Below are 17,915 nucleotides of genomic sequence, written 5' to 3' on the forward strand. Positions count from 1 at the left end.
CCTTAACCTTGTTCTGAACACCTCCAAAACAAAGGTCATGTGGTTTGGTAAGAAGAATGCCCCTCCTCTTTACTACCTGTGAGGGTTTCGAGCTTGAGGAAGTTACCTCATACAAGTACTTGGGAGTATGGCTAGATGGTGCACTGTCCTTCTCTCAGCACATATCAAAGCTGTATGCTAAAGTTACATCTAGACTTGAGAATACTCTATTGTAATCGCTTCCCTTTCACCCCAGCTGCCAAACTAACCCTGATTCAGATGACCATCCTACCCATGCTAGATTACAGACATAATTTATAGATCGGCAGGTAAGGGTGCTCTCGAGAGACTAGATGATCTTTACCATTCGGCCATCAGATTTGCCACCAATGCTCCTTATAGGACACATCACTGCACTCTATACTCCCTTGTAAACTGGTCATCTCTGTATACCTGTCGCAAGACCCACTGGTTGATGCTTATTTATAAAACCCTCTTAGGCCTCACTCCCCCCCCCCATCTGAGATATCTACTGCAGCCCTCATCCTCCACATACAACACTCGTTCTGCCAGTCACAATCTGTTAAAGGTCCCCAAACCACACACATCCCTGGGTCCCTCCTTTTTTCAGTTCGCTGCAGCTAGTGACTGGAACGAGCTGCAACAAACACTCAAACTGGACAGTTTTATCTCAATCTCTTCATTTAAAGACTCAATCATGGACACTCTTACCGACAGTTGTGGCTGCTTGGTGCGATGTACTGTTGTCTCTACCTTCTTGCCCTTTGTGCTGTTGTCTGTACCCAATAATGTTTGTACCATGTTATGTGCTTCTACCATGTTGTGTTGCTACCATGTTGTTATGTTGTGTTGCTACCATGCTGTGTTGTCATGTATTGCTACCTTGCTATGTTGTTGTCTTAGGTCTTTCTTTATGTAGTGTTGTCTCTTGTTGTGATGTGTGTTTTGTTCTATATTTATATTGTATTTTTATTTTATTTTTATTCCCAGGCCCCCGTCTCCGCAGGAGGCCTTTTGCCTTTTGGTAGGCCGTCATTGTAAATAAGAATTTTACTTGCCTAGTTAAATAAAGGTTAAATAAATAAGGAAATAAAAAAATCATTGATTTTATCACATTGATCCTATTCCAATTCTCTGCACCTTTTTTTTTCCCCCCGAGCCTGTTCTTAGTTCACAGCTGCAGCAAACAGCCCAGCAAAATGAGCCAGCATCAGTCCAGCAAAATGAGCCAGCAACTGGCCAACAACAGGACAGCAACAGGACATATAAATCAGCCAAAGAGTCTGACCATTTGTGTTTAGACTTCGAATTTCCAGACGTATTAAAATAAAAACTTTTCCAAAAATGTGACGATCTCGCCCTACTGTGCGCTCAAAGTGGAGGCCTCAGATTGTGCAGGTGTTGTTCGACTTCATATGTACTTACACTTGGTGAGTATAGTTATGTAGTTACCTGATCTTAGCTTAATGTTAATGACATACGTTCCTCAGTTATGAGTCATAATGCTTGTGTGTTTATCATCCTGAGCCCTGTCTCCGTCCTCCATACTGTCTCGTCATAATCACTGCAGCTGATCGCTTAGCACACTCAACTTTTACATGATGCTAATCAATGCCTTCCATCAATGTCATTTGTATTACAAACAGAATTGTTAGTCTCAATGTAATCTTGTATGTTTCTCTTTTGCTTTAGGTACTCCACTACCCGGCAATACATGGATGTGTGCACAGCGCTCATTCAAAAGTACCCCTCGTTGAGATACCACACAGGGAAGGGATATGTAAGAATTCTTCAAATGTCCTACTCACGTTAATTCACACACTAATAACCTTTTTACATCCTTGTGCCAAGCCAGACCATAATGTGCTGGCTTGGATAGACCATCTCAAATCTGCTCTTCTGACCTCCGTCGAAATAATCCGTCATGACATTTCTCCTCTCCACATTACATTTTTTTGAAGGAGTCATGGCCTGATAAAGAATAAATATAAATAAAGAAAGGCAGCCACTTGCTCACGTTGCACAAGTACAGGAAATGCAGAAGAGGTTTGGGAGGCAAGGGGAGAAAAGAAGTCCAGATGACACCGAAAATGAAGCCCCGACCAAAATAGCCAAGGTATCTGTATACAAATAATGGCCCATATTCAGTCGAACCGCTGATCCCAGATCATTTTTTAAGATCATAAATAATATTGTAAAGGTGGGGGGACCTGATCCTAGATCAGAACTCAGATGCTTTGTGAATACGTTTAGCCTTTTTCTATAAACTTTGCGTTTCACATCGCATGTATCAATATTCTATATTTACATGAGATTTTTTTTCATTTCGAGACTGGTGAGGATTCCTTCAGTCAGAAGTTACACGTTGAAAAGATGCAGGAGTGCCAAAAAAAGAGCAAACATATGTTCTCTACAAGACGAAATGAAAAGGACTGAAAAAGGAAACTTTATATAAAACAAAGGCACCAAGGACATCTTAAAACAGTACCCAGCACTCCATTTGTCAGCCATTGTAAAGTCTAATAGAAATAAATGGTAAAAAGCACAACTAATGTAGCATAGCCAAGTACTGTAATCTGAATCCAAGATACATTGATGATGCATTATAAACAAACTGACTTTCAGGTTCTCAGAGATAAGAAGCAAATTCAGTATGGATGTGGACAGGAACATTCTGTCCGGATTCGGGCACAATGGCCGACAAAATCATTGCAGAAACGGAGGGAGAGGGGTGTGGCCGTGGAGTTGCTGAATCTCTACAAGATGGCACTTCTCTCCCACACGGAGGAGGCTCACAAAGGTTTGTTTTTTCTCTCCACTCTTACTGCATGTGAAGCGTACCCTTAACAGTATGCAGCCGTTCTAATTCTATTGATTCTAATCCAGATGTTTATTACCCACCCTCCAATTGAAGGTCACTGCAGCCATTTTGCTCCTCCCCTACCTCTTCAAAGAAAATCCAAGTGGGCTGTACATCTCAGACCAGGTATGTATTACCCAGCAGACAAATAAATAAATGCCAAGTTAGTTGTACTGTGTGAGGTATGCTGTGCTCAGTTAACTTATTGTTTGAAATATGACTTCAGTAACTTCAATACTTCTTACAGTGTGTAAAGTTCCCATCATCTACCATAAGAATAGAGGGAAAAACTCTTTGCGAATGAGAGCCACATCCAACTCTTCCTGGATGGAGAGGAGCTACTTACCGGTGGACCGATCTCCATGGGGATGCATTTCCTTTCTAATATTGAGTATGCAGCATCAGTGAAAAGAACAATGCTGTTCATTCAGACATCTTCTGGGACTTGATGAGGGGATAAATGATCAACAAATATTGTATGAATGGCAAACTTTTTGCTGTAGTGCGAGATAGGGGAGACCAGAGATTCCTGTGATGTCTGCAAGTGATATTTCTGTGACTTTTAAAGTAAATAAAATTTGTGACTTTACAAGGTTGCCACTTAATGTTATTTGTATTATTATTAATAATAGAATAAATGGGAAATAAAAGGGTTACTACGGGAACCTTAACACCCTAAAAAGGTTATTTGAGGAACCTGTTTAAAAAGGTTTATCAGGGAAAGGTTCCTGGAAGCAGCTTTAGGGGTTCCACTGGTGTGGCAATCTGAGGAACCCCTAAAGGTGCCTCCAGGAACCTTTCTATTTTAGTGGGTGTACTTCTATATGCGTAATCAGGTGCGCGTCCTTAACATTGACAGGAGCACTCCAAACAAAAGACAATAAAATTGACAAAACTCATATATGGAATGAAATAAACCAAAACGTGTTTCTTACAAGTGTAGTATAGGTTGAGGTCTGCAAACAATGTGTCCACTCTGACAGAGAACGGTAAACGACAACAAAAAATCCTATATTGAATGCATTAACAGAAATGACAGGAACTAAAGACATGATGGGAATTAACAGTAAATGTAGGCTACTACTGGTGACATGTAAATGGGGAATTGATGGACACTAACATCAAAAGGGCAAACAATTCACATAATGAAGTTATGAAACAATGAATGCGCACAAAATAGTTGGAGAGAGCGCATTCCAGACAGAGATGTGCCTTGTGCATCTCAGCCACACTCCCTTTCTTCTTGGACCGTGGCCTCCTCAATGGATTAGTCCACCGAGACAGGCGCGTCTCATGAGGCATGAAAAATGTATTTGCGACAACAAAAAAAAAAATCTTGGTCGACCAACAGCCTATCGACCAAACAATCGACCAAATGGAGTCAGCCCTAGTGTAGGATCATAGCCACATATTCAGAGCTATATTTGCTGGAAAGTTGTAGGTTAATTTGACACCACCTGATGATACCTTAACTGCTGCTACCTCACTGAAGGCCAAGCTATGAAAGGTATCATAGCTCAGGGATGGGAAACTCCACCCCTCGTGGGCCTAAATGTCTCCTAGTTATTTGCCCGGTACCTCATTGAGTGAGAGTAATAAGAGTAATTTTGTAATATTTTATTGCATTATTAATTGTTGTATTTATGATGTAAGCTCTTCATACGATCCTAATAAATACAAATACACAAATTGTTCACATAGTGCACACTTGGGTTGTGTTCTAAAGGGCACATGACACTAGGGTCTCTTATTGGACAAGTTCAGATGTTCCTTTCCCGTTTCACTTAGTTTTGGACAGTTCTCTTCCGTTTCGTGCCAAATGAACACAACCCAAGTGTTTCCTTCTCCTACATCGATTGGTCTCCTCTGGCTGAATAGATATTGCGCTGTGTTTTCGTCCCAGTTTTAGTGCTGTACATTTATCTCATGGATTTCGGAATATCGCTTAAACTTCCAATCCGGTTGCCTGGCTACCCAAACCCCTTGCCAAACGTTATGCCACGGAAGCGGAAAAATTCAGTTTGAGTCATCAGGCAACCAATCCGGACCTTTGCTGATCACAACCAGCAGACAAGGACCTTGTCTCCGTCTTCGATGGAGTAGAACTGCAGCGGTTTCAGGTCGTTGTCGATCTCAATCTCTTTGCCCTCCATCTGAGGAAAGACAAATGGCGTTTTAGGGAGTCCCTTCCACTGATAAGAAAGTGATACTGTACCATTGGTCTATTAAACAGATTCACATATGAGTATGGTTACACCAAATAAAACTAGACTAGACCCCTTTACCTTTGAGGTAGTATAGGGCAGTTGCTGTTGTCAGTAAACCTCTTTACCTTTGAGCTAGTGTAGGAGAGTTTCAACTCAGCACCCGGTATCTTTAGCAGCCTGTAGAGCAGCCCCTTCCCTTTCTGAACGATCATGGAATCTAAAACACATCAAAAAGAGTGTTCCGTTAAAATACAATAGGTTACCGTCACTTCAATTGCTCTTACACAGAAGGTCGCACACAGATGGTAGCATTTCATTAGGATCTTACATGCATGATCCCCCATTTTGGCACAAAGAGATTGAAGAGTATAAAAACAGTAGATCAGTGCAACTATTTATCCAAACAGCACTTCGTAATTTGACGTTTGACGTGCCATTTTCACGTGGGTCTACGGTCAACAGCAGGCAACTTTATGCAGTGTGCATGCTGCCCAAAACATTGCCTAACAAGTGCAAACAATCCAAAGTCTGCGGTTGTTGGATGTAGAGCCCGAAACACACTGTTCAAAAACGTCCAACACGTTTCCTATTGCCTGGTTAAGTATCTCTTACTAAACATCCTCCATATCTGTGTGGAATTAAACTAGATTTTTCTTTCATTTTCAGCCCCTCAATGAAAAAAAAGACCTTTGGCCTAGGTATATCCTTTTCCCACTATCGTGCTGAACGGAACCAGAGATCGGGGTCCCGGCCTCCTTACATATTTTGTATTGTTATTTCAAAGCAGTCAGAAATGACAGAGGGAGAAACAATAAGAGGGATACAAATTTGCCAGGGGGTATATGTGGTCTGGAGTCCGGCACATCCATGCACACCTCAATTCATTTGCTTAGCTATCGCACATAGGATGGGCTGTACCACTTCTCAGTCTGAAATAGGGTGTTGCAGCAGAGGGCCGGGAAACCTCAGGAGGAATGTACCACTCTTGACTCACTCTGTATGAGACTGATAGCGGGGGTGCTGTGCGGTGAATTCAGCACTGGGGCGGTTCTGCTGGGGGTCTCGGTGTCCCCCGGATGCCAGCCACTCTAGCCCAAACATCTTGCAGTAGTCCAGCTCCGCCCCCCTCCTGTCCTCAGGCAGGACCTACAGGTAACCACGGTAACAGGGAAAGAGAATGGAGGATTTCAGCAAGCGCATCCGCAAACACTGATAGATTCATAGGGGGAGATACGAGAAGGAAACATATATAGCTTTAAAAAGGAACATTTCACAATGTCTAGCTGAAACCACGTCCCATGACATGTGTAGATCCAGCTACTACACGCCTCAAATCTCAAATGAAGATACAGTAAGCACGGTCTAATTTCCTGGTTTTCTTCGGTGCATATCTTTTCCATTCATTTGGGATGGAGGCATATAGCTGGATCTATCACAGCTATCCCTTTACGCTTGCGCGCAGTGGCTGACCATTAATCGCACCAGTATATATTGCATGAGAGCCATGTGTGGATCAACTGTAAGGAGCTGGGTCTGTCTTTCAGAACCGCGTGTATTAAAAATGGAGCTTAATGAACACACCCAGGTTTGGCGGTGGCGTTAAATGGAGGACGGGGCCTCACCGTCCACCTGTTGAGGGCCTCCAGCCGGCCCACCCTGGCGATGAGCAGCTGCATGGCTGTGCCGGGGTTCCTCTCCCGGCTCAGCAGGGGGTTCTGCCGACACGACAACCGGACCAGGCTCTGCAGCTTCTCTAGCTTGTTTATTACTGACCACTGTGCGTGTGTGTGTCAGTGAGTGAATGAGATTGTAAGAGTGTGTGTCAGTGAGTGTGTGTTTGAATGTGTGATTTTTATTGTTGTATGTATTGCAGTGTCAGTGTGTAAGCACAAGAGGGTGTATGTGTAGAGTTTGGAAAGAGAGAGAAAGGGGAGATAAAGGGTTGAGTTACATGTGAAAACTTTCTCCCCCCCCCCCACTACCTATCTTTACAGATCAAGTATTAACTTTTTGCAGACTAACGTTAGTGACATTCATCAAATTAGTTTTAGTAATTCATCATTCATATATCCAGATACATTTCATTAAAATAAAATCTCTCTTAGAAGAGAGACCTTACTAACAGATAGGGATGAAACGGTTACCGGTTTCACGATAAACCACGGTAAAATTCCCGACGGTTAGTATGACCATTTGAAATGTTAATTATCATTAAAACCGTGTTTGATTACAGAGGTTTGAAAAACTCATGGTAAATACTGTCCAGCATCAACCAAAGTTTAGTTTTGTGTGAAAACATGGCGGAAGGCAGTGACAGAGCTCTGAAGTGTGGTCGTATTTTGGGGTTTTACAAGAGTGCTGAGGGAAACTTAATCGAAGATGGTGACCCTGTCTGCAGAACAACCAAAAAAAGAGAAAATCTCTGCGAAAGGGGGCAACACTTTTAATCTCGAGTCATCTTCATGACCACCACCCACTACTTTAGAGCGAATGCAAGGTAAATTAACTTTTAGCTCAATGCATGATGTGGGGACTTCGGAATGGGGGAAAATGTCATGGTTTGTCTAACTTGCTAATAGCATGTAAATAATGTAAACTGAAGCTTTCAGTGTTACCTACTCTTGTAAAAACACTGCACGTTGTTCTGCTGCTGTATGAGTCGTGTGTCTGCAGACTCGATACGCCCAATGCACCGTGTTATGTAGTTTAGTCACCCAAACAACATTTTGTTCATTTAAAATCCGGCAGTCGTCGACTTGGTTGTAAAAGTGTTCCAACGGGAGAAACACTATAGACTCCTATACAAGACTCCTGTATTTATGTCAATTGTTGGGCTCATTGCAACTTTCTTCTTAAGACTCATTTGTATTTATGTAAATTGTGCATGGGGTCATTGCATATACTCAAATGCAACACAGAAGACAGACTGTGTGTGAGAGAGAGAGGGTGAATAATAATAATGTAATAATAATAATAAAACATTTTCTATTCCCTTGTTTACAGAGTGGGCGTGCAGCAGGCAAACCCAGTGATGCTACTGGTCCCTCATCTACAGTTGTGACACAGACACTGAAGCAAGCATTTTAAAAGGCAGGCTGCTTATGCATCCACATCAATAAATGCTCAAGACCTAACTGCAGGCCTTTCATATTACATTGCAAAGGACATGATGCCATTTCAAATTGTTGAGAGGCCTGGCTTTCTGAGGTTAATGAAGGTTGCCGTGCCTCACTACAAAGTGCCATCACGAATATTATTTTCCAAGACTGAAATCCCAAACCTGTACAACCAGGTTAAAGCTGATGTTGGAAAAAGTTTGGCTCAAGGCATACGGTTTGCTGCAACTACTGACCTCTGGACCAGTGAAAGCAGGGGTGGTCAACCCTACATCAGCTTCACTATCCATTACCTCACCCCAGACTGGCAACTGGAATCAAACTGCCTGGAAACACAGTTCTTCCCAGAAGATCACTCGACTCACAACAGAGTTTTTTGAGAATATGCTGAAAGAGTGGGTGGGATCAACAAGAAAGACCTGGTCTGCATTACCACAGACAACGCAACAAACATGATCAAGGCTTTTGAAGAGTTTCCAGATCTGTGGCAATAATTTGAACCTGGCCATCTCAAAGGCTCTGACAATTCAGAGAGTTGACACAGCAGTCAAGGAGTGCCGTCATCTCATCCAAGGCTTCTCACGGAGCTGGAAGAGAAGGAGAGAACTGAGAGAAAAGCAAGCTGCCCTCAACATGCCACAGAAGGCTCTGATCCATGATGTGGTGACCCGATGGGGATCTACACACAAGATGCTTGAGCGTTGTGTCAGCCAACAGCAGCCAGTCTGTGCGACACTGGCTGGTGAAAGAGTAACATGGCATCTGATGTCCAAGGATACCGGCATGTGTCATGGTGCAACTGTGCCAGCTCCTCAGTCTGTGCATCTGTAAACTTGCTCAGAGACACTGTCAGCCATCAAGCCTGTCCTGGACCACATCACCCGTGATGTTCTGGTGGAAAAGGATACGGAGCCGTCCCCGACAAAGGAGATGAAAAGGGTAATGAGAGAAGACCTTATTTAACAACAGATACACAGAGAAGCAAAGAGAGAGTCATGCATATGGCTTGTTTCATTGACCCACGCTTCAAAAGGAGCTTTTTAGATGAGCCTGAGGCTGCAAAAGTTGACACTGACAGCTGTGTCCAGGAGGCCTTGAAGCTGGCAGCTGCACAAGTCAGGGAAGAACCACAAAGCACCAGCAGCACCTCCACCCCCACAGCGGCATCGGAGGGGAAAGGCCTGGCTGGGTTGCTGAGAAAGATCACCTCTCTGCTGCCTTGAGGTAAAGAGGGTCAGATTCCGACCTCCCCAGAAGACAGAGTGAAAGAAGAGATCAAGGTCTACCTGTCTCTGCCACCCATTCCAGCAGAAGAGGATCCACTGGTGTGGTGGAGGGGCCATACATCAGAGCTGTCTCACCTTGACAGGGTTGCCAGGCAGCTTTTGTGCATCCCAGCAACCAGCGTGCCATCAGAGGGTATTCAGTGCCAGCGGGCACATTGTCTCCCCTCGCAGATCACTACTTAAACCGGACCAAGTAAATATGCTGACATTTTTACATTTCATTCTCAAGTGAACAAAGATGCATCCGTACAGGATGTTAGACCAGCAGCACCTTATTTCTGTATGAAGGAGAGAACGGACATACAATCAGTGCTGTTCATTTGATTGGTTTACATATGGTTGTATTGCTCTTACGTGCACATTGGATGTGTTTACATGTGGTTGTATTGTTCTTACATGCACATTGGATGTGTTTACATATGGTTGTATTGCTCTTACATGCACATTGGATGTGTTTACATATGGTTGTATTGCTCTTACATGCACATTGCTTTACTTGTGTTGCTTTTATATGCACATTTGATTTGCTTCCTTAAAGGTTGTGTTCATTTAAACCTCCACGAGGGAAACTTTTACCTCTCATGGCCACATGGTGCCATCTTTAATGTTAATGTTATTATTTTAATGTCTATGCACACAAAGTGAATAGTGCTGCTAATTGTATTTGTTGGTTTTCAATATGAAATGATTTCCGTGTGTATGTATCAGTACTTTTTGAACATTTCCAGCACATTTGTCACAATCGTGATACGAAATGTTCATAACGTTTCATCTCCACTCACAGACGATACTCACCTCTGAAATGTTGTCGCTATTAACTGTGAGAATTTTCAGGGCAGGAAACATTGCTGTCATGCAACCTTCAGAAGACATGAAAAAAATACTAGCATACTCAATGTTGATCTTTCGCTCTTACAGTTTTACACATTGTGAAATTACCTGTCATCAAAACACAGATCCATATGCATGTTCGGAAATCTTGTTCAAATATCTCTCCTGATATGTTCATTCAACTTGACTTCCAATAACACAAAAAAATATAACGTTTTCGAAAAAAAGTGTGGATGTAAACTTTACCAGGCAGTGCATCATCTAACCTCAAGGCTGACAAACCAGTCTTCGACATATTTAGCGAAATACACATTTATTAGGATATTAGTATGTATACAAAAAAAAATGTTTTGTTGATTATTGCTCACGAAAGTAAAGTACTCCCAAGAACTGTCAATGCCCAAGTCCAAGCTACCGACAGGGCTATGTCATTTGTCATAAGACGTAGAGAACTGTTATGACAAGTGTCTGTGTTGGTAGGGTTATGCTCGCTCTTACCTCGGCAGTTTGGCAATACTCAGTACGGTTCCATCAACCAAAGGGTTTGTTGAGAAATCCAAAACTGCCAAGGACTGTAAGACATTGTTTGGCCTGCGCGAAAGAGGCGGAAATACACGTCAGTTCTATATGTTGTTTTAGAAATTAAAAAAAACTAAAATCGGAAGGGAGACCCAAAACGGCTAAAACCTTACCTCTGCAGTTCAGTGATGTCATTCTCAGAGACGTAGAGATCTTCCAGCAGTGGCCACATGGGGGCGCACTCAAGCAGCTAACAGACCAACACCAAAGGGAGAGAGGATAAATGTAAAGAGACAGCATATAGAGAAGTTTTTCTCATTTCATTAGGCCTTCACAGGTTTGCACCAGCTCGTTAATTAACATATCGTGCACTGCAACTTAATGATCTATTACCGTATTAACTGGTACAAAAACACCTTTCAAAATAAAATCAGCCTGCAAAATTGTATTTTCTTCAGATGGGATCGATCTGAATTAATCCATCATCAATTCCTCACATCCTATCTCCTTGCCTCCTTCTCAACCATATTGGTGGATAAGGTCCAAGGTTCTTTCCCTCCAGCGTTCTTCTCCAATGGGTTTTGAGGATGTAAGCATAGAGGATGCAAGGAATTGAGGAAAGATGCATTGAGAAAGAGACCCATAATGCCTAAGGGAAGGGTACAGGGTGGTGGCTGTCACCACCTGAGGCCACGTGAGGGCACAGTTGGTGAGGGAGAGGACCCTGAGGCAGGCCCGAGGTCGCACCGTAGGGTTGGAGGGCACACGCAGTCTGTTGTGGCTGAGGGGACAGAGGACGAGAGAGAGACACGTCAGTGAGGGGATCAGAGGTTGAGAAAAGTCAGGCACAAAAACACACACACCATTATTCAGTGTGATCTCTTTGAGTTCCTTCCATCTGCTCCGTGACGGCCATCACGTCGTCCCAGCAGCACAGGAGGTTCCCACACAGGCCCAACATCAGCACGTCTGACAGGGACCATTAAGGATGCAGTAGTAGCGTACCATCAGCTAAATGTCCAATCAATGCTTCCCCCAAGCTAATTCAATTGGGTGGGTGGACCGTACATTTACTAACAGGACATGGGGGCTGCGTCCAAAATAAGACACACATTCACTAAAGTGCACTGCTTTTGATCAGAGCCCTAGTCAAAAGTAGTGCACTATATAGGGAAAAGGGGTGCCATTTGGGACTCAAACATGGTGTAATGTCGCTACATATCACAGTAATTCCAGGTCAGAGAAGTGCACTCAAGTATTATTAACATTAACAATTTTGTGGCCTCCCGAGTGGCGCAGCGGTCTAAGGCGCTGCATCGCAGTTTCTAGCAGTGCCACTAGAGATCCTGGCTCTGTCACAGCAGGCCGCGACCGGGAGACCCATGGGGCGGCGCACAATTGGCCTAGCGTTGTCCGGGTTAGGGGAGCGTTTGGCCGGCAGAGATGTCCTTGTCCCATTGCACTCTAGCGATTCCAGTGGCGGGCCGGGCGCATGCACGCTGACAGGGTCGCCAGGTGTACGGTGTTTCCTCCGACACGTCTGTGTGGCTGGCTTCTGGGTTAAGCGGGCATTGGTGTTAAGAAGCAGCGCGGCTTGGCTGGGTTGTGTTTCAGAGGACGCATGGCTCTCGACCATCGCCTCTCCCGAGTCTGTACGGGAGTTGCAGCGATGAGACAAGACTGTAACTACCAATTGGATACCACAAAATTTGGGAGAAAAATGGGTTTAAAAATAAATTATTAAAATGAACAAAAATGATAGTTGTATTTTTTTTTTGACATGGGCACTTATTTAACTAATTAAAAGCTACTAAATGAAAGGATACGGGGAGTGGTGTTTTGGATTTCGTTTGCAGGGCCTGGGCTGGAAACCTCACGCAACATCGGTGAGGTTTTCCACCCTGCGGAGAAGCACAGATGACAACGACGCTTTTCACTGAATAAGTACAGATGACTGCACATCAGAAGTGCAAACTCTGTTGGAGAGTGGTGCAGTTCATCAGTCCCAATTAAAGTGCATTAGCCTACTTTTTATAACATTCTTAACTTTATATTTATTTATTTAACCAGGGAATACCATTTAGGTCAGAAACTGCTTTTTGGGACCTGATACTGGCATCCTCTGGTATAGGTGGCATGCTTTAACAATATTCCTTAACTATTGCAAACAGTACATACGGAGTTGACTGTTCAAATAAGCCCACTTTGGGACAGATTCCCTAAATCAGATTAAGCCTAGTCCTGGACTAAAATGCCCTCTCACTCTCGGGCTCCAAAGCCTTGTTGTCCCCTTACTTCTGTTTCTCCGAGATGGCCTCGAAGCCCACCATCTCCACCGTCCTCGTGGAGATCTGGATCTCCTCTCCCAAGACCTGCTGGACCTCCATCTCGTAACGCCGCCTGATGGCCGTCAGGTAGTCCACCCCGAAGCTGGCCTTCTTGGGCCGGACGAAAGAGCCTCCCTTCGGGTGCCTTTGGTGGGGTGGAGGGGGAGAGAACCTTGGTCTGAGAGCAGCAAAAACACATAACGGCCACATTCCAAACCAAAACAAATATCTGTTTCCTTTTTTGAGGGTGGAGACTTCATTTTTGCTAGAATTTCAATTTCTAACACGTATGAACACAGAAATTAATCACACAGCTGACCAAATTACAGAAGATTTTACTTATGGGTTAACAGTAATTAGGATGACACCTATGTCATGCTACCATCATGGAGATACTAGATATGGTTTACTTCACCTGCACGTGAAGTAGTGGCCACCTTCATGGCTTCCATTGTGTTTGCCTCGATCAGGGTTGTCCCACTCCACACCAAGCCACAACCCTAAGCACAGAGGAATTGGTAAGCACAGGCATTGAATAAGTAACGTTACTTGGTTATAGTGCATGACCAATAATACTTGTGCATTTCTCTCAAACAGTGCTGCCACACACACTGTGGATAACTCTTATGTCATTTTGCCTATTATATCGATATCCCAAGCCGTCTGTAGCTAGTTAGCTTACCCGCAGTTGGTGGTACAGTGCCAACAAACCGCACCGTGCCACGCTCCCCGCCACACGTCTGCCCACTGCGTCTGATGGAAGGAACTCGTCCATGGTGGTGGCTTGTGTCTGGCAAGGGACTCTCATTGAACTCACGGAATCTATAACGTTGGGTATAAGTCGACCTATATATGTGCAATGAAAAAGAATGAGCAGGTAAAGCCTTCTGTACTTACTTGCTGTACTTTGACAGTGCTATTTAAGAAAGCATTAGGTAATAACGTTAGCTAGCTAAAATACTTGCTGTCATGTCAACTCCCAAGAAACTGCAATGTTGTTTGGCTTTATTTGATTGGCTACTACAAACATCTTCACTGCCAATGAAACACGAGGACCACGTGTCCACAGAATGGATATAATGTTATTTCCAAATATGTGTTTGAAAGTTACCTTAAATCAGAGAGTTTTGGTCATATTTCGCAGCAGCATAAATAATCACAGCTCACAAACGCCGATAGGAAGTAACTGAATATGATGAGGCACACGTTTGCCGTACAAGTTTGATAGATTATTAATGATTAAGTTACCGGCAATAAACGTTATTTTAGTGTCATTGTTTAAATAGCCATCATCGTTATAGTCGGGTAACAATCAATGCATCTATATTTAGATCACTGGATGAAAGCCCACCCATATGTAACAGCTAGGGAACATTTACAATTGCGTTGTGCATGGTAGGACATAATTAGGTGAAGGACAGCTCTTCATGGAGTAAAACGTGAGTAAATAGCTACATTTCTTTTTGGCATCAACACATAGTTCTAATGCGATGTGTTCATTATAACTTCCCGTGCAAATTATTTGATTAATTATTTCCATGATAAAAATCACGTTTTTATAAGATTGTCTCATCATTCAAACCAGCTGGAATCAACCATCGAGAACATTGAAGTGAGCTGACCATGAAAAATACACTTTCTGGAGAGAGGTTAGTCGCCATTCCACGAGTATCCTCATGTATCTAACGTTAATAATTATGTTCAATTTGTACATTGTTGGAAATACAACAATGGGTCTTTTAATGCTGCTGCCCAGCTGACTTTTTTTGTTTTCCAGGAAACCATGGCCATATTCAGTAGAGAAAAGGTTCTGAAATAATGTGAAACGGAGTTCCTACTTACCCACTAAGAAACGCACATTTTAGCTTTCCTTTCCAAAATGATGGGGAGGTATTACCTGGAAAACCAACAGAACTAGAGAGCCTGAGTCGTGTACCCTTGCTAGAATCTTCTGTATTTGCCAACTGAGTGAAATTAGGTTTAATTTTTTTTATTCCATTCATAGCCTGAACTGAGGAGCGTGGAGTTGAAGGCGCGGTCACAAAAGTCCCGAACAACCAGAAACAAACAAAAAAAGCCGCAAAGGACAAATCAGCTGCAGACCTAAGTCTAGAAAACAGGTGAGCGATTAAAAATGAAACAATATGTGACATGCAAAAGAATATGCTGCAAGAGATGTAGATTGATAGATAAAAGCTTTCTCTCTCGCTTTCAGAGAAAGTGCATTACAAAATGCTGACGAAGCTGAACAGGTCCCAAAGATGCCCAAGAAGACGAAAAGGAAAGCTGTTGAGATGGGAGAAGGGGGTGCGACAGAGGAGGAGAGGCAGACAAAAAAACAGAGGACTGGAGCCCAAATTGCGGAGGGGAGGGTAAAGCAGAAACGAACAGTGTTTGTCGGCAACCTTCCTGCCAGCTGCACAAAGAAGGTAACAGCAGCACCAGTTCTAGTTGTGTTATAAGCGGTGAACATAACCTCATTTAGGAAAGTAGACCTGGGATCAAATAGCATTTGAAATCAAAGCAAATAAATGGTGATCAAGTGAAAATACAAATATGTTGTTTCTGTGTTTGGTTTTTCAGACACTACAGCTCATCTTCAAGGATCAGGGAGACATTGAAAGCATTCAATCAGTGGTAAGTACTCCATTCACTGTATTAGATTCATCTCACACCCATCATCAGACAATGTGCTCATTTTGAGTGAGTTAGATGATGTAAGTAAGACTTTCAGGTCAACGGCCACAGGGCCAGACGGATTACCAGGATGTGTACTCCGAGCATGCGCTGACCAACTGGCAAGTGTCTTCACTAACATTTAACCTCTCCCTGTCTAAGTCTGTAATACCTACATGTTTCAAGCAGACCACCATAGCCCCTGTGCCCAAGAACATTAAGGTAATCTGCCTAAATGACTACCGACCCGTAGCACTCACATCCGTAGCCTTGAAAGGCTGGTCATGGCTCACATCAACACCATTATCCCAGGAACCCTAGACCCACTCCAATTTGCATACCACACCAACAGATTCACAGATGATGCAATCTCTATTGCACGCCACACTGCCCTCTCACACCTGGACAAAAGGAACATCTATGTGAGAATGCTGTTCATGGACTACATCTCAGCATTCAACACCATAGTGCCCACAAAGCTCATCACTAAGCTAAGGACCCTAGGACTGAACACCTCCCTCTGCAACTGGATCCTGGACTTCCTGACGGGCCGCCCCCAGGTGGTAAGGGTAGGTAACAACACATCCGCAACGCTGATCCTCAACACGGGGGCCCCTCAGGGGTGCGTGCTTAGGCCCCTCCTGTACTTGTGCTTAGGCCCCTCTTGTACATGTCAGTGGGGCTATATCATGAGATGGTGTGTAAGCGTTCCTGTCGTAACATCCATGCCTACCCACATTTCCAGTTGAAAGTTTTTTTTTTTAGGTTGGGGCTATCCCACCCAATTTATGTAAATATTAACATGTACAGTTGAAGTCGGAAGTTTACATACACTTAGGTTGGAGTCATTAACTCGTTTTTCAACCACTTCACAAATTTCTTGTTAAACTATAGTTTTGGCAAGTCGGTTAGGACATCACTTTGTGCATGACACAAGTAATCTTTCCAACAATTGTTTAGACAGATTATTTCACTGTATCACAATTCCAGTGGGTCCGAAGTTTACATACACTAAGTTGACTGTGCCTTTAAACAGCTTGGAAAATTTCAGAAAATTATGTCATGGCTTTAGAAGCTTGTGATAGGCTAATTGACATCATTTGAGTCAATTGGAGGTGTACCTGTGGATGTATTTCAAGGCCTACTTTCAAACTCAGTGCCTCTTTGCTTGACATCATGGGAAAATCAAAAGAAATCAGCCAAGACCTCAGGAATTTTTTTTTGTAGACCTCCACAAGTCTGGTTCATCCTTGGGAGCAATTTCCAAATGCCTGAAGGTACCACGTTCATCTGTACAAACAATAGTACGCAAGTATAAACACCATGGGAACACGCAGCCGTTATACCGCTCAGGAAGGAGACATGTTCTGTCTCCTAGAGATGAACGTACTTTGGTGTGAAAGGCCCCTCAGCAAGGAAGAAGCCACTTCTCCAAAACCGCCATTTAAAAAAGCCAGACTACAGTTTGCAACTGCACATGGGGCCATAATGACCATCGTTATGTTTGGAGCAAAAAGGGGGAGGCTTGCAAGCCGAAGAACACCATCCCAACCGTGAAGCATGGGGGTGGCAGCATCATGCTGTGGGGGTGCTTCGCTGCAGGAGGGACTGGTGCACTTCACAAAATAGATGGCTTCATGAGGAAGGAAAATGTGGATATATTGAAGCAACATCTTAAGACATCAGTCAGGAGGTTAAAGCTTGGTCGCAAATGGGTCTTCCAAATGGACAACTTTGGAAGCATACTTCCAAAGTTGTGGCAAAATGGCTTAAGGACAACAAAGTCAAGGTATTGGAGTGGCCATCACAAAGCCCTGACCTCATTCCTATAGAACATTTGTGGGCAGACCTGAAAAAGCATGTGCAAGCAAAGACTCCTACAAACTTGACTCAGTTACACCAGCTCTGTCAGGAGGAATGGGCCAAAATTCACAAAACCTATTGTGGGAAGCTTGTGAAAGGCTACCTGTAACATTTAACCCAAGTTAAACAATTTAAAAAGGCAATGCTACACTCAATTAGTATTTGGTATATAAGCTTCTGACCCACTGGGAATGTGATGAAAGAAATCAAAGCTGAAATAAACGTCTGAC

At 43.4% G+C, this 17,915-nt stretch overlaps 2 long non-coding RNA genes and 1 pseudogene across 2 annotated transcripts; 1 reads left to right on the top strand and 2 right to left on the bottom strand.

Annotated features, from left to right (window-relative positions):
* Positions 1-2,339: 2,339 nt before the first annotated feature.
* On the top strand, positions 2,340-3,443 carry LOC120032541. Its single transcript, XR_005473834.1, has 3 exons — positions 2,340-2,800; positions 2,915-2,986; positions 3,108-3,443. It is a non-coding gene; the product is annotated as an uncharacterized LOC120032541 (long non-coding RNA).
* Positions 3,444-4,456: 1,013 nt separating this feature from the next.
* On the bottom strand, positions 4,457-5,532 carry LOC120032540. The gene is made up of 3 exons (XR_005473833.1): positions 5,396-5,532; positions 5,193-5,284; positions 4,457-5,013 (listed from the first exon to the last, which is right to left on the bottom strand). It is a non-coding gene; the product is annotated as an uncharacterized LOC120032540 (long non-coding RNA).
* Positions 5,533-6,003: 471 nt separating this feature from the next.
* On the bottom strand, positions 6,004-15,259 carry LOC120032736 (annotated as a pseudogene).
* Positions 15,260-17,915: the final 2,656 nt, after the last annotated feature.

Source organism: Salvelinus namaycush, chromosome 39, assembly GCF_016432855.1.
Source record: "Salvelinus namaycush isolate Seneca chromosome 39, SaNama_1.0, whole genome shotgun sequence".
Classification (NCBI taxonomy): domain Eukaryota; kingdom Metazoa; phylum Chordata; class Actinopteri; order Salmoniformes; family Salmonidae; genus Salvelinus; species Salvelinus namaycush.